The sequence below is a fragment of the Corvus cornix genome, chromosome 12, assembly GCF_000738735.6.
Source record: "Corvus cornix cornix isolate S_Up_H32 chromosome 12, ASM73873v5, whole genome shotgun sequence".
Classification (NCBI taxonomy): Eukaryota; Metazoa; Chordata; class Aves; order Passeriformes; family Corvidae; genus Corvus; species Corvus cornix.
In genome coordinates, this window is record NC_046342.1 from 9,970,066 (window position 1) to 9,994,545 (window position 24,480).

At 46.3% G+C, this 24,480-nt stretch overlaps 1 long non-coding RNA gene across 1 annotated transcript in view; it reads left to right on the forward strand.

Annotated features, from left to right (window-relative positions):
• Positions 1–24,196, forward strand: part of LOC104683297 — a 38,617-nt gene extending 14,421 nt beyond the window's left edge. The window contains exons 6-10 of the long non-coding RNA XR_005603010.1: positions 6,842–7,063; positions 13,816–13,946; positions 15,828–16,004; positions 16,394–16,514; positions 22,933–24,196. This is a non-coding gene — a long non-coding RNA (uncharacterized LOC104683297). The remainder of the gene's footprint in view (positions 1–6,841; positions 7,064–13,815; positions 13,947–15,827; positions 16,005–16,393; positions 16,515–22,932) is intronic.
• Positions 24,197–24,480: the final 284 nt, after the last annotated feature.

The following is a 24,480-nucleotide window of genomic DNA, read 5'->3' on the forward strand; positions in this document are numbered from 1 at the left end:
GTATCTGTCTCTTGTGATTACAGGCTCTCAGAAAACACTCTGAGAGGGATGGACAACTCCCCCACTGCTGCTCAGCAGTATCTCCAGTACAGAGTGGTTTTTCCATCACCCAATTGTCTGTTGATTTCTTTTCTTTAGGAGTTTGAAAACCAGGCTCAGGCACTGCTTTAAGGGGCGCTACTTCTCCGTGTTAGATGCTATGGAGCAGCTCTGTAGGATCAGGTGTGTGCATGGGGCTGCCAAGGAACTCTTCAAAGGCAGAGCAGAGTCAGGAGATGATGAAGGCAGCTGCACAGCCTTTTGGAGATGGACAGACCTGTTGGAGAGGTGATGGCTGAGAAGAAGTAGGGAGCTTCTGGCCTGTATCAGCCACCTGGTATATGGAGATACCTGTGTTTATGTGTATATCTCTCTCTATAGATCTCCTGGTTTGGGAGTCCCATCTGTGCTTGTGGCACCAGCATATGGTGCAAATATCTGCTTTGAGGGACGTGTTTGACTCGAAAGATGGCCCATATGACCAGAGAAGACCTTTCTGTGCTTAGCTGGGCAAGGACAGTGCTGGCTCCATTGGATGCTGTGGGGATCCATCATCACATTTTGGCAAGGTCTAGTCTGCATGATGCTTCCAGTGACCATCTGTGTCAGGAGTCCCTGGCTTCACTTTTTGGCCCATCTGTGAGATGTGACCTGAACAGCTTAGAGGCTTTGTTCGTCCCCAGCGCAATCTCCGTGAACGTCAGAGCAGTTATTTCTGATTATATCCCAAATGAGTTTGTCCTGCATTTGTTCTCATCCAAACACTCCCAGTGGAGGATGCTGAGCTGCTAGGGGAGAGTTTCACATCTTAGCAGTGGGCTGCAATTACAGAGGTGGCCAGAGAAAAAAGACAAGCAGGCACGCACCACTGCCTTTAATAGAAGGCAATGATTCTTGTGGGCTCCAGAGTAATATGAGAGATCTGGTTTTAATAAATTAGCAGCCTACAAGTAACAATCTCAAGCAATTAAACACCGGAATGAAGGTGTGCACTATGGATGTATTCTGGAGCCGATAAGGGGGTGGCAAAGACAGTTTTTGAGCAGTGGAGAAGGCAAAAATAGAACAAAAATTCCCCAGAGAGCATAGGAGAGCTCTTCTCCCCCTCTTATTTCTATAGCACATGCATGTGGAAGTCTCATCTTGCTCCCCATCACCCCTGCTTCCTCCACTGGCCCCAGGGATCTGATTTGGAGCCTCCCTGAGCTCATTCAAGTCTCCATCATCATCACCCTTGTGCCTGGTCTCACCCATGTAGGTAAGGAAGTTCCCATAATGAGGAGGGGATGGTTGGTGGGAAACATGGAAAGTAACTGGGAGTAGTGATGAGCTGAGAGGGGGAGCAAACAAATATGAAATAAAACTGTTAAGCTCCTTCTCTTATATTAATAGCCTGTATGGAATACTCTTTGCCATAGAATTCAATTTATTTCCATTTAAAGGCTGTTCTTCTCAATCAATGCTGCTAATAAATAGCTGCTGATGGCCATGACCCCCTGGGCTGAGGGAAGAATTTATCTTCTGAGCCAATTAAAGGAATTGAGCAATTCCTTTTAATAATACTATGGGATTTTAATACAAGAAAAACAACCCCACCCACAAACCCAACAGGAGAGGGAAAGAAACCCTCCCCCTGAGCCTTGCAGGAAAGGGTCAGGCAGGCTCTGCCAGGGTTAGGACTAGATGCTTGTCTTGTGAAACTGGAAGGTGAAATACAGCATTTCCTGTGAAAGCAAAGGAATGTTCTTTTTTTTCCTGGAGTCTTAAAAAAAAGCCCCAATCAGAAATCAAAAAGCATAATGGCAAATTATGTTCCCTTGTTTACAGAGCTGTAAAAGTCTTGGAGATATTAGTGAGCTCCCCTAGCCTGGTGGGACAGAAGGACAGGTGGGGCCAGCTGTGATACCTCTTGCATTGCTGTGATGGGCAGGACACCCTTCCCCAAGTGGGGAATTATCTGGGTGCCCTGAGGGCACAAGGGCAGCAGGCCTAGGGAAGTAGAGCCTTTCACCTCAGGCACTTCCACACTCACAGGGGTAAGACAGGGCTGGCCTCTCCATAGCTTTTTCTGAGGCTCACATCACCTTTTTTAATGGCAAAAATTCTCACTGATACATATCCTCTCGTGGGATGATCCCATGAGACACGTGGGTTCCCACAGCTGGTATCGGAGCCAACGCTCGGTCAGGAGAGCGTTTGTGCCTTGTAAGACAGACAGGTGTGAAGCAGGTGGCAAGGGAAGCAGAACAGACACCTATTGAGTTTTCACAAAGCCACATAACCCCAAATGGCAGTGGGTCTTCTCCACTCCATCACTCTCCTGTCAATGAAATCTCATGACTCCTGTTGGCATCGGATGAGAGCATCTGTCAACCACACAAGTCTCCATTGAGCACTCCTGTGCTGTAGGGAGGTCTCTTATCTCCATTTTACAGATGGCAAGCAGAGGCACAGAGAGGTTAATTGACTTGCCCAAAGTCAGCACAGGAGGTCTATAAGTGACACCAGGTCCCTTGAATCCCTGTCCTCTGGCTTAATCATAACACCATCCATCTTCATCCTCTTCCCCCTCAGGATTCCCCAGCATCTGTGCTAGCTTAGGCACTCGTGTTGGCAAACTGCAGGTGGAGACAGAGCTGGGAGATGAGCATTTCCAGCAATGGTTTCTCAACCCCATGTCCCAACAGAGCAACAATTTTGACCTTGAAAACTTAGGGTTTTTTAAACTCTGCTTTGGGAACTGTGAGATAAATGTGCTTGAGTGTTTGCTCTTTGGGGAAGCATTTCAGAGATTCTAAAGCAAAAGGACATTGCATCACTGCTTTGATAGAGAAAGGAGCTCTTTCCTGGGTTTTAATGAACCCTCCACATCAAAATGGTAAACAGATTGAACCCACAGGTTCAAACAAACAGTGACCTTTATTTTCAAGTGATCACCTCGTAATAGATCCCTGCTGGACTTTGGAGATTTGTCCTTGACAGCCATTCCCCATCTGTTTGAGCAGGTCTGTTCATGCTGGGCCATTGAGAAATGTGGCAGGGCGTGAACATTTCCATCACAATGTCTCTTGTTTCAGAAGTGTGAGTGGAAGAGGTGGAGAGCCCCTGTGAGCCATTCAGGAACATAGAGCACGTGCTAAGTTCCCTCGGAGACTGGGAAGGAGATCACAACTCTAAGTCTGCCTCTTTCAATTTGCATGCTTTCTGCAACATCCCTGTTCTTGTTCTCTCACTTTCATTTTTTATTAATTACCCAGTGACAATTTTTCCCAGAAGACTCTATTTTTCCATTAATTATTAGGAAGACTACAGGGGAAACATTGAGCTGTTGGAGAGCTCACTTTAGGAACCTCAGGTGGGAGCATTTCCTAATGCCTACATGTGTATCTTTTTGTCATTCTCCTTGCACAGGAGGCTAAATGACCTGCCTGGGATGCACAACAACTTTTTTTATTGCAGCATGGCATGCTGAGCAAGGAAACTTTATTTAAGTGCTGGTTTGTTGGCCCTGGAGAACAACATACTGCTTGGGCAGAATTGATCAGTGTGCCCTGTGTATGATTTATTATCATGTCCTGTGTGCAGGAGAATTCACAGACAGAAACCAGTGTCAGTGTAAGACTGTGCTGCACTTGCATCGCTGTTTTCCTCAGCTGAAGGCATAGATATGGTAAGAGAAGGATTAATGCTGGGCTGAAATCTCAGGTCCAAGTGGTGACTGTTCCCAGTGCAGATGAATAATGAAGATGGAGGAAGAACATCTGCTTTTTCTCTCCGCCTAAAGCCATGGCTTTTATATTTGTACCTTCTACAGTCCCCATAGTATACTGAGATTCATGGGAATGTCTTGAGAGAAAGCCAGGAAGCTCAGTGTTAAAACTGGAAACTCCTTGGTGTGGCACATCTGAGCACCATAGGCATTCAACTTCTGTTTGACAGAATAGAAGCTGATATTTTCATGATGATGATGTGGGAACCTGCTCCTGCTGATTACTGGAGGTTACTGAATACTGCTATTTCTAGGGTATCTCATATTTAAGTACTTCTGTATAATTAGAAGAGTGTTCTCCATACATGAACAAGCTTTGGAACAAGCCAAGAGGAGCCTGAATTTCCTTCAGAACAATCCAACAAGACTTGCAGCATCCTACATATACTTGTAGGAGATTTTGGTGAACACAACCTTAAAGCTGTGTGGGGACATGGAGCAGAGCTCAGCATCACCTGCTCCCTTCAGAAATGGAAAGAAAATGTGTGCAAACATAATGGGTTTCTGGGCTTTAATTTAAGGACTTCAGGTCGCATTCATGGCTGGTGCCAGCCTTCCCATGCTAGCTCTGTCCTCTGGTCCACTCTTGACTTTGTACACAGGACATCCCTGCTCAAACCCATAGTGCATTCACAAGGGCTCCTCCTGGAGGGCTCTGGTCAGGCTTTGCACGGCGGTAGTGCTTTATCACACGTCAGCTCCCATGCTGTTTTACAACATTGTTTCTATGGTTACCCACCACCCTCCAGAACCCACGGAGCCCGGAAAGAGGCAGGATTACATTCCACAGCAGCAGGACCTGTCATGTGCAGTGACGGGCACAATACCTGATGAGGTGCTAACCCATAGCCAGGTCCTGGTTGTGAGGCTGCTGCCTTGGGAGTCCTTCCTTGTGCTGGGAAGCACTGAGGGTCAGAGTCAGAGGTGGGCGAAGGGAGGACACCTTGTCAAGCCTCGGGTAATTGTCATGCTGCTCTCAACCACCCAGCTCCTCACCTTTGTGCCAACAACCAGCTGGGATCTGGCACTTGCTGGAGGTCATTGTAAGGGTGGGATGGGGAGGAGTGATTGCAGCAGTAGGAGGTTTTTTGCTAAGAAACATCCCATAATGGCTAACATGGACCTTTTTGGCCAAAAAGGTTTTCTGGAATGAATTTACAAGCATGGCATGTAATTGGATTTGGCCTGTAAAAGCTTTTTCTTCACAGAATAATGGGTTGAATGCATTTCTATTTCATGATCTGGCATAGCTTGTTTTAATGGTGCTTGTGTGGGACATTCTAAGATATTTTTACAGAAGGACCAAGGATTTGATGTGGATAACATGACCACTTCGGAGAATGAAATTTGGTGAGAATAATTATTTGACAGAACTCTTTACAGTGCTTAGCTGTCTGTCTAGTTGGACCAGATCATGCCCACAAATCCGTTACTGTAATGTGATATTTGCTTTCTGGTAAACTTGCCAAATATGTGTATGTGCAAGAATGGTATCCAAAAGAGTTGAAACAACTCACAAAAAGAAGAGATTTGGAAGGTCTCAAAGTGAAGATGATTAAAATCTTATTCCCTTGGGGAGAAAAGTGTATTTATTGTAAAAATAATTTTAAGAAATCAGGTTCCTTCTACCAAAAATTATTCATCCTAAACCATAAGCTGTTTTCAGGGGGCCCCTTTCCCCTCCAACTTTATCAGCAATTAACAGTTTTGACAAGTTATTGTAAGGTAAGGCATGGGGGTCCTTGAAGTGCTCGGGGATGACAAATTGGAGATCAATTTGAACCAGTATATTATTGCAAATAAAATTGTCTGCTTACATGGAGGCAAATTGTGCCATGGGAAAGAAACAGCTCTTCCCTATTCGGTTCTGATTTGTCCTTGAAACAAATCACATTCTTGGTCCTGGCCACCACGACAGATAACAGGACCTGGGAGGAAGATAAAAGAAGTGCAACCAGACCACCCTTCTGCCTTCTGATCACTGAATGATCAGATGTTTGGGAAAAATGATTTATGTGGGAAGGCTCAAACCACTAAACGAGGCTACGAGATGACAATGTGTAGTTCTGCATGTGGAAAAAAAAGGCCTAAAAATATCTGAAGGGTGTAAACATGACTGAGAGAGCTGTGGTATCAAAGGGACAGCGCCGAGTACAGGGCTCAGAGCTGGCAGCTTTCCTTGCTGTTCAGAGCAGCGGAAGGGAGATAACTGAGAGGCAGAGCATCATCATCAGATACTTCACTTCAGCCTGTCCCTGTGTGACTTGATTTGTCATGTTCTACTCCAGCCCTGTGGCTGGCATCAGGGCGTGTCCCACTGAAATACTGCCTGGACACAAAACAAAGCAACAAAATATTTTCCGCTCCTCTTAAACCTGGTGACTCCCAACACCATGGGGCAAAACCCATCCTGCTGAAATCAAAAAATCTTTCTCTATTGGGCTGTAAAAGCTGCTCTCATGTGCCAAATGTCATCTGTCCTTTTAGCCTCTCCCTTTCTTTTGAATAATCATACAACATACGGATTATCACTACCAGACCCCAAGTCTTTAAAAAAATAGTTGTATATTTGCTATGGCTCTTTTTAGATGTATGGTTGGATCCTCAGTGGATGGGAAGACGTGCTGATTCATGGCAGCTGAACACACAGCCTCTTGTGTTTTGCCTTGTCTTATCTCACTGAACTTTCCAAGGATCTAAATTAATGCAAGGGAAATACGACCTTGCCTCAGTGAATTGTTGTGAAGGCTAATGTGCTGAGCGATTTATGGGCAAAGAGGGTTTTTTTTTTCCTCTTTCTTTAATAAAAAGTGCTTTCATTCAGCAGCTTTGATGGAAAGCCTGCAAGGACCCATGATAAGTATGTAACCGGAACAGACTCATATTAGCTATCACTGTTACAAATCTATTAATCCCACACATTAGAGCATGTGCTGGACCTGATGAGCTACACTAGTGGGAACAGGAGTAATTCTGTGGAATAGATGTAGCTTGCAAATCTTTTAGACTGTTATCCAATTCCTTTTCTTTCAGTTTAATTAGGATATAAAACATGGCCTGAAGAGCTTGCACGAGTGGAGGGAACTCCATGTGAAGGACAGGGAACCAGCTGCGGGGGATTCCCAGCTGCTCTGGTGCTGAGCCTGGTGGCTTTTGCCTTCAAGTTGGTTTTGCTGCTCTGCCAAGGACTGATGAAGGCAACGTCTCTTGAAGCATTGCAGGAGGACAGAGCTGCTCATGGATGGTTCACACAAGGTGGGTTGGCCTTGGATTTTCTCACCTCCCTTCCCTGCACTGCCAACACTGAGTGTGCTGGGAGATGCTGGGCGGTCTCCCAGCTGCCAGAGCTGCTCTGCTGCCGGGACATGCAGCACCCGCTGGGGCTGAGCCAGGGCCCAGCAGAGCTCCTGATGCGAGGCAGGGGCTGCCAACAGCTCCCTAACAGGGTAACACGGTGACAGCAGACAGCAGCAACGAGGCAAATCAGATGGTGGTTCTTTTCCAACCACATATGCAAAGCACCTATAATGAGCAGAGACGAGCCCCTGAGACATGTGATGCTGCTGATGAATTAATATCAAATCAAACCATACACTTTAAAGACAAGAGCATCCAGCCCTTCTCATAACTGATGCAGGACATGTTTCATCCAGAGCATATCTGCTATCATTGGCGCACTTTCTGTTCTTGAATTCATCTGTTCTGTACATTTGGGGACTGGCATGATTAGCATTTGGCTTTGTAGAATTCAGAACCTAATTCCTATGAGTTTTCATATCTTCCTTTTCCTTGTTTTGATTCTCGTTTGTCCGTTTGTTAGTTTGTTTATCAACATATTTCCTGTTTGAAACAAAAATAGCAGAGATGGGCACTTGCTTTCCTCCTGGACAGATTCTTTTGTATACTGATTTATTTCATTTTTTAAAGATGGACACCTGGTTTCCTTATAAATGAGTGTTGGCAGGCTGGGAGTTGTCTGAAGCTTGCGGGGAGGAGGGGGAAAAGGAGAAATGCATCTGTTTAGAACAAATGCAACACTGAAGGAAAGCTTTATAATATCATTCAAGATGGGCCTGATTGTCTGATTCTTTAAACATATGGTATGCTCCTATATATATTATGCATGAAAAGTAGCTGCATGCACATAGCAGTCATTCTGCAATGCTTTACACAGAGTCTGCCAAATCCTGAACTTCTTATTCAAACCCAGGTCTCGGTGAAGACAATGAGCTTTTATCTGAGCCTCACTGCATTTGGCATGCTCCATCCCTTCTCCCTTAATTTAATCTCAACTGGAGGAGGATTTCAACATTTCGTCCTTTGGCACTGAGTGCCGACCTTCCTGCTCCCCAGGGCATGCAAAGTTGGAGCTGGAAGGGTGTGGTGGTGTGGCAGTGAGAGAAGTGCCACTGGGAAGGAAGAAGAAGCCTCATGTGAGCGTGGTTAGCAGGCTCTGAGGCAGTGCTGACACACCTGCGTGTGTTCCTTGGCTCATGCCCACGTGCACACGGCACAGACTGCCTTTGTCTGGGATCTCTAAGGCAGTTTTCCAGATCCGCCTGGGCGGGGCAGGCACTGGGATAGACCAGGGTAAGAGCTGAGGAAAAGCTGTAGCAAGTCCTGTGGTTTCAGTCCTGCTCTGACACAGACCTTTCCCTCCTACTTAGCCCCAGCCTGGCTGAGCTTTCCTTTGTGGGGAGGAAGGCTGCTGTTCTGGGGGAAACTTCACACCATCTTTGCACTGCTGGGTTTGCAAGAAATTGAACCAGGGAGGGATATTGCAGTTATTGCATGTATTTCTTGGCTACCGTCAGTGCTGTGCTTGGCCCTGTAAGGGATCGTTTCTTTTTTTTTGGGGGGGGGAGGGAGTGGAACATCTCCTTTTTCTTTTTTTAAAGTCATTTTAAGGACTGAGAAGAGGGGAAGAAGGGGTTGGTTTTACCACGAAGCTCAGTATCATCATGTGTTTCCTTGCTGTGTTGAAGTGTTTGCCCTTTAGTGGAGGTGACAGACCAGAGGAGCTGACTGGCAAGTGCCGATTTTATGGCTTCATATTTCTTCTGCGTCTGTAAGTGGTGGCACTCCCAAAAAGCAAAGGGTGAACTTTTCCAGAAGAAGAAAAGCAAAGTTGCTTCAAATTGCTGGCTTCACCTGTAGTTGAAGCAGAGCCTCCTGTTGCACAGCAAGATGTCATCATCCTGTCAAGATAGCTCCTGAAGGCCTGAGGCATCCAGAAATTATTGTGGAGGGTTTTGCAAGAGTCCCTCTGCCATTAGCTCTGCAACAGAAAATTTGCAGGAGTATGTTGTCTTTGGCAGGTGTAATTATGCCTAATGCAGTGTCAAAACTTCACAGTTTTGAAGAACTTACTGTCAGTCTTAACCCTGCCCACCCACAGCTCCATCAGAGAGGGTCTGAAAAAGGTCAATACATCTTCTAAGCTGGCAGTAGTTGGAAGCCTGCAGGAATTGTAGGAATTTAATTAGAGAGATTATCCTTCCCCTTTTTTCATTTTTAACACTGCACAAGAAAATCTGGTTTTTTCTGTCTTTGAATTCCATTTTCTTCTCCGTCCCAAATGTTACTGAAATCTCCTGGGCTCCATCATTTGAGGAATTCCTGTCCTCTTCTTCCTGCCAATACACTCTGTGGCCCTGCTGCACTGTCACCAAAATCCTATGCAATTAGACCCCAAAGGATGATTCAAATTCAGATTTAATCTTGGGCAAAGAGAAGCCTTTAGATCAAACATCCCCACTACTGTGCAAAGCAAAGACTCTGAATGCACCACCATGTAACAATCATTAGAGGAGCCGAAGATCTGAAATTTAACACTCACGTAGATGAGTGATGGATAAACATCACGTTCCTAAAAAAGGACTTTCTCAGGCTCTTTAATCCATCCAGAATTTAACAACTGGGTGCTGACTGAGGCACAGCTTGATTGGGGAGAGATGAAGGGACAGAGAGAAAGCTTAACACAGAGCCAGCTCAAAGAAAACGCCTTTAATGCTGCTGATCTCAGAAGCTTTGAAGAAGGAGCCCTCGTGTCCTCGGTGGTTCTCTGTGGCAACTTTTTGGCATTAAAGTTTGTGTGAGAGAATTATGAGGTTCCCATTATCACATATGGAGATGTGATCCATTGTGCTGGTTCCCACGGTGTGGAGATTTAACATTCACCACACTTTGTCCTGCAGATATACTGTGATGTGTCCTTTACAAGCTGCAGCTGACTACATTGAAATCTTGACTGACATTTCTTATCTGATGGGGGCTGCTTTTCCACTGGCTGCTCTTCAGAGTGATAAATGTCAGGAGTTTGGGAGTTTGCTTGTATCTAGGCTCTCTATCGGAGACTTTGGGCAGGTAATTATCCTGAGACCATGGAACTTTGTCATGAAATCCACTGCCATGCTCATATGGGGAATGAGTCAGCCAGGGGTCATGGATTTGGTGTATCCAGGAACTGGGAAGCATCCAAAAAGATAAGGAGAGAAGGATAGAATCTGAGCAAAGATTTTCCCCAACCAAAGATGAAAGTAGATGTTTTCTGACATTGTGGGGTTGTCTGTCTTGATCATCTGGGAAGGCCATAAGTTAGGATTGACCCAGTAGCCTCCCAATTTGAGGCTTCAGTCAACCAAGCAAAGCAACTAACCCCTGCAGGCTGGTGTCACAGCTGGAGCAGAGAGATAAACCTCCTACGTGAGGGCACCGGTAAAGAAAGCAGAGATCTATGGCAGTCAGTGGGGTCCAAACAGAAAACTTTCTTCCCCTATAAATCCTAAACACATTTTGTCCTGGTGGAAGGTGCAAGGAGGAAACATCTAGAGACATGAAAGTTTCTTGTGTCCCTTCCTTTTCCTGTGTCTTGCTTTTTTTCCCAGGTCCACTTTGTTCTTCAGTTTCAGTATTTATCACCTGGAAGCTGAAAACAGGATTCAGTGCAGTCCAGGACCCTTTTAGTATAGCATTTCTCAGTGCTCACGAGGTCTGAGAAATTAGGGTTGACATTTATTGGAGGAAGGAAGAGATGGGTGGCAGCTTGCTTATTTTTCTCTTTTCCCAGTGCCAGGATGTTCACACCAGTGTGGCTGGAACAACTACAGTCTCCAGCTGGAATTAATGTCAATCATTTTTTCCCTGAAAAAGCAGCACAACCAATCTCAGCGAGCTCTTTACATCTCCCTACACCACAGAAGGAGCTCAGAGAAGTGTTTTCATTCCAGACAGGTATGGTGACTGGTGAGGCAACTGTGAGAGGCTGCCTGGCTCTGGCTAATGCTGTCAGCAAAGCCTGGAACAGGTGAGCTGGGATGGCTGTGGGGTGGCACTAGAGGATGGAGAGGCTGTCACAGTGTTCCCCACCACCCTGGAGCCAGGTGCAATTTGCTTCCCTTTGGGCACCACAGCTCTGCTGTGGGCTGTAGCTGTCATTAAAACACCCACCACTGCTGTCCTCCCTTCCTCGCTCCACTGACCCTGTGGCTGGTGGGTCAGTGCAGCCGATGCCCTGCCTGCCCATTCCCCAGGAGTTATGGAACATGCTAAGGGAAACTGCCTTCCCCTTCCCCTTCCCCTTCCCCTTCCCCTTCCCCTTCCCCTTCCCCACCTGATAGCTGGGACAGTATTTTTGTCAGCGCTCGCTGCCCTGTACCTGGCTCCAGGTTCCCTGGTCAGCTCAACCAGTTTGGAGGGAAAGGGTGAGGAATGCTGGCCCCTTGTTGAAATACATGACTCAGTTCATTTAGGTGCTTGAGGGTAACAGTTGCTTCATCTGGTTGGCTTTTTTTTTCTCGTTTGTGCCTTTGTTTGCTTCCCCCTCCTTTCCCCTTAACATACCCTTTGAGCTGCTCTTTAATTGAAGTAAACGGAGCAGCTGCTATGGTGTGTGCTGTTTTTCCCATTTTCCCCCGTGAGTCACACATTTCCTTCCTTAATGTCTCTATCTTCAGTCGGTCTGTACTAATGAGGCCCCACATCTCAGCTGTTGAATGCTCAAGCTCATCTGTCTGGAATTTTCTAACTCATTTCAATTCATTTCCCACTTTCCCCTCTCATCCCTGCTGTCTTTCTCCCATTCCCATCCTACTCTCTTTATCTCCTCTCCCTGACTTTGACTCTTCTCCCACTCCTCCCTCCATGTGTCCCACCAGCCTGCCTGCAGCCCCCTCGCTGCCTGCTGCCCTCCCAGAGGGAGATGAGACCCGAGCATCATTGCAGATGCAGGATGCATGTGCTGGGAAGGTACAGCAGGGAGTGGGCAGCACTGCCACGGATGCCAGGGCAAGGAGAGGCACAACAGCTCTCTCTGCTGCAAGGGTGCTGGAGAAACCCCTCCTGGGGTTGTGGGAGTTAGGAAACACTAGGAATGGGCATTGTCCTTTTTGTCCCTCCTTGCTCCACAGGGGGAAGAAATAAGGGTGTGCAGTCCCATGCCAGAGATCCGCTGGGAAAGCTGCCCCTTGGCTCTGTGCCTTGCGTGGGTGTCAACTCAAAGCACTCAAGTGAGGAGCAAGCAAGAGCAGTGGCAACATCTCCGCCCTGCTTTGCTCATGAAGGTCATTCTTCGCACAGTTTTAGCTGCTCTGAGGAACGAACAGTACTGTGGGGTGCAGGAAGGTATTAGCTGGTGTGCCCTGCATGCCCTGGAGGCCCGAGGCACAGAGATGTGAACCGAGAGGCTCTGTCCTTAACAAAGTCAGGAATGTCCCAAGGCACCACTGCTTGGTGCTCACTTTCACTGAAATGAAGGTGTGTGCTGATGTCTGCTGAGCAGGGTGACAGTGCTAGTCCTGCTTGGTTTTTTTTCCTCATTATAACTCTTTCTTGTGGGTTTTGTTGGGCAACTCTGACTTAAACACTGAGCCCCACTGTTCTCTGTTGCATTTATATCCTTACTCTTGCAGAAGACAGGGACTGGTCTTTCTTCTCTTAAGTAGGTGTGGCACTGAGGCACAAAGAAGCAAGGACCCGATTTAAAATTTAGGCTCAGAGCTTATCACCTGTGAAACATCAGCAGCCCTTGCCTAGTGGAGCCTTGGACACATCAGCACTGCAGTCTCAGCAATGTCAAGGAAGCCAGAGAGACCCACAGGAGTCTCAGGTTCTGAAAGCAGTCCCCACTGCAAACCCCGTTATCACAACTGCATCAGACCCCTTCTTGGCTTTCGCTCTTTTCTCTCCTCCACTGGGAGCAGCTGTCTTTCCATTTTAGGAATATGAAGAACTGAGTCCTTGAGATTTAACTGCAGGAATATGATTCCAGACCTTGAGCTTTGCAGGTTAATTCCATCCTTACCAACAAACATCTGAGTCCCCCAAAAGAAAAATCAGGATTAAGATAATTTTAGAGCCATAATAGAGTAAATAAATGCAAATCTTTGCCAAGAAGAAAAAAACCACCTTGATGGAGATCAGACACTGGCTTGAGTGCTCCTGGGGGAACCAGCGGAAGAAGCCAGAGTTGTGAGCACTGGATGGCTGGAGGAATTTTGATCTTGCTTCAAATTTTGTTTATGCTGTTTTGCTTTAAAATGCAGGTTCAAAGGAAAAAAAAAAAAACCATGACAAAACAAAACACACCAGTGCTTTCCTCTTTGGCTTCAGGGCCTCCTGTTGAGGTTCCCTCATCACCATAGAGATAATATTGCTTGTTAGGCCTAAGACTAGCAGTTGGAATTCAAGTGGAAAAAAGACCTAAACAAACCCATTATAAATCCCCAATTACTTTCAAACTGTCAGGCTTATTAAAAAATGTAAATATCCTTCTCATTCTTGCAGAGTGTATAAAAATGCATGAAACTAAAACTCAGCTGAGCTGAAAGGAGTTGATTTCTCAAATAACTTTGCTGGGAAAATGGCAGAAGTTTCTCTTGTATGGCAGAGGGAGGAAAAAATACACCTGCCTGAGCCATTGGTCCCAATCATCCCTACTGTTGGTGTGCTGCTGGTGCTACCCTGCCTTAGATCACTGGTTTAATAAAAATTTTTGGGCTGTTTTTCAGGTATTTTCAAGAAATGGTCATGCAGATCCAACAGAGGAAATTTCTGCCAGCTGATAATTACTGGACCCCACCTGCACGTGGCTGAAAGTCCCAGTTTTCAGTATTTACTGCTCACCTCAATGGAACTGTTGGTCTGTTAATGTTTTTCTGCTTTTTCTCTCTTCCCTTTTCTGAAAATGAGGAGGGCATTTCTCTTGTTCTCAAATTTGGTCTTGCTCTAACTGCACAGGAGTTTCTCATGATTCTGTCTTTAGTGCAAAGCCTTTCTTACCATGACCTACACCTGGATTCAACCAGGACTTGCTCTGGAGGCTGGGATTTCCCAGCAGTGCAGCAGAGCTGGTGCTAACCCTGCAAAATGGTGAGGTTGCTTCTGGAGGGAACCAGACTTCCTCTCATTTTCCTCAGCATGAGTTACTTTGAGGACTTCTTTCCCCACTGCTATCCTAGCCACAGTTAACCATGACAGTTTTCAGGAGAGGATGTTATCAGATAAAGGAAGCCTGCCTCTGTTAGGCAGAGTCAAGTGTCATTATTCTGGTGGTATGAAGTGTTGGCCAGTGCTGTTCAGTGCTGGCTGCAAACTGGGGGAAAAGAGCCATATTTATTCCATTGGACTCAAAGCCAAACATCTGTGACATTGACAGAAGGGTAAAATGCTCCCTGGGGAGCCCTGAAACACAAACTGGTGTGTCACAGATGTAGGACATGGGCAGTGGAGTGGGATCTTGGTATGCACCGTGGCACTGGTAGTAGTTGGGGAAGGGAAAAGAAAGGCAGCCCTTCAAAGGAAGATAAGGAATTTAAACATCCCATTATGACATTGCTATGTGCATACCAATACGTGATACAGGATTGCCATATTTTATCCAATAACCTGCATATACCTCAGAGGTGTATATATTAAAAGAGGAAATGGTTAGCTGTTTAATTAAGGAAGCAAAATTGAAGTGATAACATAAAAAAGGAGCGTAATTGCTATTCTGATCAATCATCAACCAGGACTAGCTTAAAATGCAGCTACTTTAAAAGCTCACTAGAGACTTTACAGGGACTGCTGAACTTGGCACTTCTGCCAGTTCTCTCTGGAAAAAGCCAGATAGTGGAATCCCCCTTTTCCACCCATTTGCAGGTGCTTTGGCACTAGTTATATTTTTTGTTTGGATGCTTCTGAGAATCCATGATTTTAATTTCTGAGCATTTGAAGGCATCCCCAGAGCCTTGGCAGCAGCATTTTCATGGTGGGGGGTGGGGAGGGGGGAATTCTTGTTTGAGGGAAAAGTGTTGTGGAAGAGGCGAAGGCAAAGCCTGGCCTCCCCCTGCAGTTCTGCTCCACATTGCCTCAAGTGCCTGCAGTCAGTTCCCGATGTGGAGCTGTTTGTAATATCCCAGCAAACGCCCTCTCAGCCTGGCAATCCTGCAGGGACCTGCCATCACCTCTGGCCTGACTGAGCATCTGAGTGCTTTTCCGCCTCGAGACTTCGGACAATGTGTTTCCAGAGCAAAAGGACAACAAGAGTTGACTCTGTATTAATGCCAGACTTTAAATGTTTTGACTATAAAACTGAAACACCATTACCTATTCCCTGCAGAGCTCCACTCTCTCCCTCTCTCTCTCCTTGCCTTCTCCTCTCCACACTGTAGCCCTTTATATGTCTCAGGCATTAATCCCTCGCTGCCGGGTTGTGTAAATTAAAGAATAATAGAGCTGCAGAGGCATAAGCTCGCAATGATGGGGAATGTGTTTGTATGCTAAGAAGCAATTTCAGTGAAAATTAACTCAATTTCATCTGAAATAGTGAAGACCGGCATAAGCTGGCAGATCCCCGAGGATGGTAAAATTACTTTGTCAAAGCTCTGCTTGCTTAAATTAACCAAGCAAGCACTCCAGGTTATTGGCAAGATGCAGCTAGTAACTAGGTTTTAATAAACAAAAATAGCTTTTTGGATAAATAAGAAAAGTGCAAAGCATCTTATGTATTCTGGTGATGTGTTCATCTGTGTGTCCTCAGCAGCAAGACCTTCACATTCCTTCAGGAGCTTTCTTTAAGTCTCCGTGTCTGGCTGGTCTGTCTTCAGAGCCTCTGCAAACAAGTATCAATCAGAAAATGCTTTTGGAGATGATCTTGGATAAGTCTTTTCCCAGCAACTAACAGACTCAATGGCTCAGTCTGCAATACCAAAGTGAGGTAACAGCAACAGTTTCTAGAGGCATTTTATTTTCAAATCAGAAGATGACTGTTACTGGGTTTATGACTGTTAAATTGCCCAAAATAAGAAGTGGTGTCATAAACAAGAATTGCTCTACGCTGTCACTGATACAGCAGATTTCCAGATGAATACATTGCTGCCAAAGGCCAGGTCAGGGTGTGAGCTTTCTCCTCAAGCTGGGGGCTCAGGTCTATGGGAAGTGGAAATTTCATCATGACAGCAAGAGTGGCTCAAGGACCAGCTCAGAGGGTGAATCAGTTGAGATTTGCTGGTTTGTAGAGTTTATTTTTGTTGATTTTTTTGGTAGTTTTTTTGTTTGTTTGTATTGCTATTAATTGCACGTCTGAGGACTCTGTTCCGCAAACAGGCTTTGCTGCTGGAGGTTGTGATGTTTAGGAAGATCACCTTCTGAAAATGCTTATTCTTTTGCCTCTTAGTCCACCCCTCTCAGGAAAGAAGATTGTTTCTTTTGGATCCCATTCCTCCAGGTATTGTGATTTTGGTTTTGGTCCTAATATTAATTAGAAATGTCATTAATTGGACAGAAGGATAAAGAGCTTAGGAACCTCTCCATTGGAGGAGAATATGGAAAAGCTTCTCAGAATTGCAAAAATACATAATCTCCATTGATTCTCTCTCTCCAAATGAAGTAATCAGTATTCAAAGAGCACTCCATATTTAAAGTCTTTGGGCATGTGTCATCAGTACCCTCATCAGAAGCATGGATTGTTTCTTCTTGCTTAGCCAAGTCATGAATTCTGGCAGTAGGAGCTACTTGCATTCCTGTCTCCAGGACCCCAGTAAATGGGACCATTAATGGTTTATCCAAGGAGAGTTGCAGAAGGATCAAACCAGTCAAACAGGAACATGAGGTGGAACCCAAGTATACAGAGGCTGCAGCTCCCTGGTTGGTTGTTAACTCCCCTCCCTTCCTACCATAAATCTCAGTATCTGCAGCAGGGAAAGCAGCTGCATAAAAGATTTGCTGAGCCATCCACTCATTAAAGTGTTTCACTGGTAAAGAAATACTTTCTCTCACTGTTGCATATTTACAGTTTGGAGATTGCTTGTTAGGACAATCTGAGGTTGTATTTTTTAGCTGTGCTGCTTTCAGGTGTCAGAAGAAGACACTTGGTTAATAACCCACAGTTCCTTTCCATGAACTCTAGTGCCCAGACTTGGGAGACAGCTGGCAGCCCCTCTCCTCATAAACAAAAACACAGCCTAGGAAATATGGGACCAGCTCTGTGTAAAATCACCTCCCTTTGATAGGATTAATTGCTGAAATGCCACCAACTTGTCGTTAAATCCAACAAATGCATTTGGAGCGAGGAATAAATCGCGCAGGGAGGCAGTGGCTCATTTGGACAAACGCGCCCCGCTGAGACCTTTCATCACAGCACTGCTCCATTGGCTTGTCCATCACTTTTGCTTCTTTTCCCCATTAATGCAGTGGCTGTGGTCAGAAAGGTGCCAGCTTTAAAACAACAGCCTCAAAACCAGCCAGGGAACAAAAGTGATGCCTTCCCCCCACCCTGCACTATCAGCAGGCTCTCTGTCCGCTCTCGCAGAGCTGCTATCTGCTCCCTGCACGCTGCTCCCGTGTTCTATCTGCTCCCTCCGCTGATAAGACCCAGTTCATCCATTGTCAGCCCTGCTGAGCCAATCTAGCTGCATTCGAGCGAGCTGGATTTTGTTCTGCATCACGTACCAATGACAACTTCCAGCAACGGCCTTGCTTTTAAAACCTGGCTGGTGAGGGTGCACGGAGCTCGAAGAGCAAGGCAGATCTTTAAACACAAAGGGAATTCAAAGCGGCTCAGAAAAGGGCTTTGAAAATAGAGCAAATATGCTGTGGAGGCCATCAGGAGAGACAAGATAAACACGGGACACCAGGATAGCCGCAGGCAGAGCGCTGCGCTGCACCACGCCTGGAACAGGAGTGTTGGTGGGCACAAACACGGCAGTGTGCCTGCTGTAACAGCAGAGAAGGGATGATTTGTGATTAAGGCACAGCAGTGACACTGAGTGGCTGGAGACTGTTGCAAGCCATCTGAGCTCTGGGCTCCCTCTCCCGCAGTGTTCACGGGTGGGCTTGAGAGAGGAGACTCTGCAAAGGGCATGTGAAAGTTGGGCAGGAAGGCAGGGGAATCAACAGGATCCCACACCTAGACCTCTGCCGCCCTCCGAAAATCTCCCCCCATCATGTGGCACTCACTGGGGTAGGAGCAGAAGGGACTTGTCTCTTGAGTTCTAAGCAGGGCTGTGTTGCAGCCAAGGCATCAAAGAGCTACTGTAATTTGAATAATAAATAAAATGTAGCCTTTGACTATGCTTTTATTAACTGGATGACACATTTTAATATCAAATTACTTTGGTACTCTTGACTCAGAAGACTTGGAGGTGTCAAGATGAAGGGGAAAAGCCAATTGCATGGATGCTTTGCCGTGTATGAAACTGCTCAAGTTCTAGTTTGTGTGTATTTCACCTTTAACGAACCTGACATTTTATGAGTCAGCACTGATGGGAAATGTGAAGGTTGTCTTTCAGGAACACCTCACTCCTCGTCTCTGCCTGCCAAGATGTCACCTCCTTGCTCTTTGCTCTCTCAGGCTGCCATGCTTTTCTCCAGCCCTTTTAACTTTACCTACTCAAAAGATTAACCCTACAGTCTCACACTGGAGAATTTACTTCAGCTGCAGAGAAACAGCAGTACAAGACAGATAAGAAAGTAATTGTACCCTGAGGAAGCACGAGGAGTGTCTGCATCATATACACTTGCTTTACAAAACAGCAGCTACTTATGCAAAGCAAGTGGCCTTTTAAAACCAAGACAGGGTACATGGAAAAGCCATCGTGTCAGATGCCTCATTAGACTTCTATCATGGCTACTTGGAGCAGTTTCTGTCCTAGCCTTATTTTAGTTTTCCACTGTGGGAGGTGGTGTCTCTCACTGCTTGCCTGCACCGTGTTGTGGCCATAATCCTGGGTCAGGGCAGACAGACTGTGAAAATCCAACGTGAGATTCCTGAGGGGAAGGGAAAGGAAAGGAGGGCTGGGGTGAAGACTCTTGGGGTGAGGAGCTGATGCCAGATCCAAAGTGGGGTTTAGACCCGATCTAGGCTTTTTTCCCCCAAGACATCTCCCAAGGCTGCCCAGAGGAATCACATGCTTTGTTTCTGTTTCTGTCTTAATGTGGAAGCCTTCAAACTAAACATGACAAAAAGTGGCTCGTTGGGCACTCCTAGATATCAGAAGTGCCCAGGCAGCAGCTTGTGTTGGTGTCCTTCAGCCTTGCCCTGGAAGGGCCATGATAGTGCAGAGAAAGATTGCGGATATGCAGAAAAAAGATCAGATGATGCCATGGAAGAAAATCCATCAAAGTTTATTAGCCACAGAGAGCCATTATTCCAGGTAGGCAATGCCAGGCCTGTGGTCTGGGGGAGCAGGTAGAGTACACAGCAGAGCAGACTCAGTACCCTCACCCTTTCTGCGCCCTTTCCTTGCTGCTTTCAGCAGCGGGGCAGCAGGCTGGACGGATGCTTGGCTTTGTTCACTGCAAAGCTCTTTTCTTTGAGCCTCAAAGGCAAAAATAGCCAGAGATCTCTGACTTGGTTCACGCAGGTGTCTCTGAGATGGGAAAAGCTTTCAATTGCTTCCAGCCTGGGGCCAGAGCAGTACCAGTGGCCGTGAAGTAGAAGGCTCCACGTCCCATATTAACCAGTGACTGCAGTCTTGTTCTCTCTTCTTTTCCTTGCCCTGACTTTGTTTTTTTTTAGCCTCTAATGAAGCACAAGTATCCGGAAGGAAGGCATGCCAGGGGTGACAGAGAAATGTCCTTCTGATCTCTCCTCTTGAAGGAAGATTTGGAACATTTTAATAAAGTGGATTAAGAACTTGGACACAAAAAGTAACCTGTTTCTCAGTGAAGGGTGCTTTAATCTTCTCCCTGAGCAGCTGATAAAGGCTTTCCTTAAAGAAACCTCCTGAACACAAAAGGGAAAATAAAAGAATGGGAGAATAGACTGAGAAGTGCAAGATGTTTAAAGGCACCCCAAAAAATGAAGCTGCTTGGGTGTTAATTGTGTTCTCTTTTCCCAGAGCCTGTTTCTCTCTTTCGTTTCTGATTTTGGATCAATGCTAGAGGCTGCAAAGCTAAACCAAGGAAGGAAAAAGCCTTTGATTAGACAATCTGAGTGGTAAAAAAGGTATTGAACAGAAAGTGCAGTCAATGAGCTACTCAATACAACAATTAGAAGGTGAAACTTTTTCTTTCCCTTTCGTAGCAAGACACACCTCTGCTCTGCTGGAAGGAGGTGGGTGGGAGGAATTCTCCCCATTCCGGTTCCCAATTGTCTCCTGGACCTATTCCATTTCAAAGAAATATATGACCTATAAAACTGGCCCATTTTCATATCACTCAATACAGTCTATAAAACTATCTGGCATTTAAAGGGAGTCTCACGGTGTTTACAGCGACAAGATTACTGTTACAATCAATTAATAAAGAGATGTAGGAAAGATGTTGCCTCTATAAACATTCCTGGAATTTTTCTAATTATAGAATCTTTCCAACATTGCTGGCTACATAAATGGTTACACAGCTGAAGCTTTGTCCAGATAGGGAACTGTACTGTTCCATGAAAATTACATGGGAATAAAATCTGAGAAAGTTGTGTGGATTGCTCTGACATACTAACATGGTAATTCATGGATTTTTTCCCTATATTGAGGATTGGAATTACTATTATAAAACTGGACATCTTAAGGGATAGTGTCCTTCCCCCAAGCATTTTGAAGCATGGGAGGATCTCAGGGTGCTGCAGTTAGTTCAGTGTGTGTCCATCCTGAATTCCTTCCAGCAGGTCCCTGGGAGCCAGTGGCACTTGGAAGAAGGTCCAGTTAAGCACCCTGTGGGTCTTTGCAGAATCACAACTTTCACAAAGGCCTGCAGCATTCAGAGCACTGTCAGCCTCTTGGGCTATGTTTTGAGCTGAATTTGGTTCAAGAATATGGTGTGTCCTTCAGCCTGGATGGCACCTACCCCAACCCAAGGCAGACCCTGAGCTGCCTTTGCTGTGCTTGTGCCAGGGACAAAGGGTGTCATCAGAGGCTCTCTCAGAACATGGCAAGCAGGAGGAATCTGTGACTCCACTCTTTCACCCGCCAGGCAGCCACAGATATCAAAGCCACATGAGTCCCAGGAGAGCCTTATTTATTCCTGATGCTTCAGTTTAAGCTTGTCTTTGCAGCCTAGATCTCACAGCAGGAGAGGAACTGAAGAGCTTCTGCCTCTCTCTCCCTCACAGTTTCAGATACATCTACAGCCATTTTTAGCCACAGACCATACCAGCCAAATAAAAGTTGGATTCACATCCCAGCAGCATACAGTTCTGTAAGATCTAATTTCTCATTTTTGCCCCCTCACCTCTGAGAGTCTGGAGCCATTCCCTCCAGTCCCTGAGATGGTTTTGCTATCTGGTTTTCTCTCCAAGCATCAACTGCCCACAAACAGCTGGGGCAGGAAGGGTTAACCTCCAATTCCCTCAACTCCCGACCACACAAAAAGTTACAAATCCTCCTTTACTGCTCTCTTGTTCTGCAGTGTAAAGGGAGGGAAAAAAACCCCCAAAACCCAGAGATTAAAAACCAGGTAGGTTTTATATATCAGCTGCAAAAGGAAAAGCAGAAAGATAGAGCAGAGGGGCTGGGAGGGAGCAGCCCTCAGCTGGCCCTGCACAGGCTTTGCTGTTCACCTCTTTTACTACATCCTTTACTGTCCTATAAACATGGCTAAGCCCTAGCATCACCTAGCAGCATCCCTACACCTCAGAGAGCCCTGTGTCTCCTTCCTCGGAAGCACCAGATCTTCCTCTGCCACACATATACTACCTTCTGTCCCAGTGAGAGCTTTGTAGGGCAACCAGCAGCCCCACTGCCAAATAACACCTTACTCACACAGCTCCTTTGGTGCTCTCTTTACAACCACAGATTCACAAAATACTCATTTTCTTATGCTTTTTCCTCCTTTCTACTGACCCTGTCCCTCCCCATCTGCTAATATCCTATCTCTCCCCATCTTGTTTTCTATGCTCCCCAAATTGTCTTTATCTTTGGGTGCTATTTTTTCTGATTTGCAAAAAAATAGAATGAGTCCAGGAGCTTTGTGATTTTTGTTTTCAAGCACACATTTTGTTTTGATAAACTGCATTGTTTTGTCTATAGAAAAGTATTAACTGCTTACATCTATTTTCTCAAAGACCGCACATGAATATTAAAAGGGATTTATTCCTACAATGGCTTCGGGCAGTTGAGTAATCCATTATAGGCTGTCATATCACACTGTGGTAATGTGAAAAGCTGGGAGTCCCTCCAATAATATTTATTAGCAATACAGGCACATTTGCACTTTGTTTTTTTCCCCCCCTTCTCGTGATAAGTTCACGTATAAAAATATTCATTAGTTTCTTTAAGCTGTTGCTTGATTTTAATTATGATGGCGATAATGGTAATTTAAAACAATAAGTGAATTTCATGCAAGTGATACTGACCTGGTTTATTGCATTTATTTTAGTATGGACCAGAATGCTCAATATAAGGCCCACAGGCCACCTGGATGGTTCATTTGGCCAATATTTCCCTCCCCAGGGTCTCCTGTGGCCCTGCAATGGAGGAGCCCACAGGAGTGGGCTGTAGGATCCACATCTGCTTTGGGCATGGGGCAGAGGGGGATAGGAGTGTGGGGAAAGGCTTTTCTCCTTCCCCCTGCAACACCAAAGCTGTGCAACAGTGATGGGTGAGAGCAGGGCTCTCACGTGAGACTCTAACCTCACCTTGTGCCTCTTGTCCTGACATGTGAGCTGCTCTGCAGTCATTTATTTGCCTTTCTCTTGACTTCTTCCACAGGGGATTTCAACCTTTCTCCTACCTCCCCCATTTCAGTCTGAGCTTTTCCTTGATGTGATTCTTTGGTGGCAGCACCTGGTCTTCACCTATGTGCCGGATCTGGAGCTCAGCAGTGGTGTCTGTGTGTACTAACATTGAGACACTGCAGAAACTCCAGCGTGTTACTCCAGGTTGATCCCCCAGGAAGGTGCTAAGCTGTGAGGATGGGCTCCCTGAACTGCTTTGTTATTTCCCTGAGGGGCCAGCCAAGAGTCCAGTGAGCACAGCAACTGCAGTGACACAGACTTTCTTTCCACTGGGACCCAAGCCAAGGCTGGCTCCTTATTTCACTGAGGCTGAGTTGTTGCCAGAGGATAATGAATGGTGGTCAACAGTGAGCTGACCTTCCTCTGAACTCACGATCCCAAGGTGAACAGCTCCATTTATCCAGAGCCCACGAATGCCAATCAGCTTTTCTACATTCACCTTCAACTGGATCTGTCGAGGAGGGCAATCTCTGAGTGGTTTTACTGATCTTGGATGGATGCAGCACATGGAGAAAACACTTGCCTCCATCTCTTGCTTCTTCTGATTATACGCACAACCCAAGCAGAGCATGACCTGCTGACAAACACATCCTGGAGACAGAATATGAGAAGTCCACATCATCCTACATTGACAGTTTGCTGTTATACTGGACTAGGTGTCATGACCTTGGAAGCAGCTTGTGGGGAAAAAGGGTTTTCTCCAGAAAATTCCACCTTGAACTGTGCTGTGAGGCTGAGATAGTGGGGTAATCCACAACAGCTTTGATGAGTGAGTAACAGTATGTTGGGGTTTTTTAGGAGTTCTCCTGTTTTCTTTTTCTCTTAAAGAATTTTTTCCATATATATTGCCAGGGCAACAAATTACTGTGTGCTTAAGAAAAACAAAAGATGTGGCCACAGAGGGAGGGGTCCAACTGGCTACTCTCTTTCACCTGGGGGTTGGGTACACCCCGGGTGGGCTGGTGTTCTCGGCGTTGGGATGGAGGGATGCTGCCGTCATTGTGGAGGGATTTCGTCAGCGCTGCGGGCTTCTGCTTTCGGCTGCCTTCCTTCTACCGTGAGTGGATCTTGCTCACTGGAGCAGCTGTTGCACTGGGACCCTAACACCCCACCTCACTAAAAGAGGGACCTGTTCACCATCTGTTTGGGTGCCTCAAGGAGAAACCCTGGGATTCCCAAGCCTGCCTTTCCCTGCCCCCCTGGAATCCGGGCTGTGGCCGCCCTGCCCCTGTCGCTGCTTTGAGCCTTCGCTACCTCGTAGCCCCCGCACGCCCTGCCTGCCCAGACCTCCTGGCGTTCCTGCTGCAGCTCCGGAGTTTGATACATCTCGTCTGCCACCCGGGATTTGTGCTCGTCCCTGCTATTCCAGCCTGCAATTCCCGAGGGTCCGGCCGGACACCGGGATCGGCTGCCCAGGGGTTTGTGAAGCCTTTGTCCCATCCCTCCCCGGGATCCCAGGCCGCCGGTGCCGCGTGCTCCCCGAGCTCGCTCCGGAGCGCCCCCTGCAGCCGCGGGGGAACCA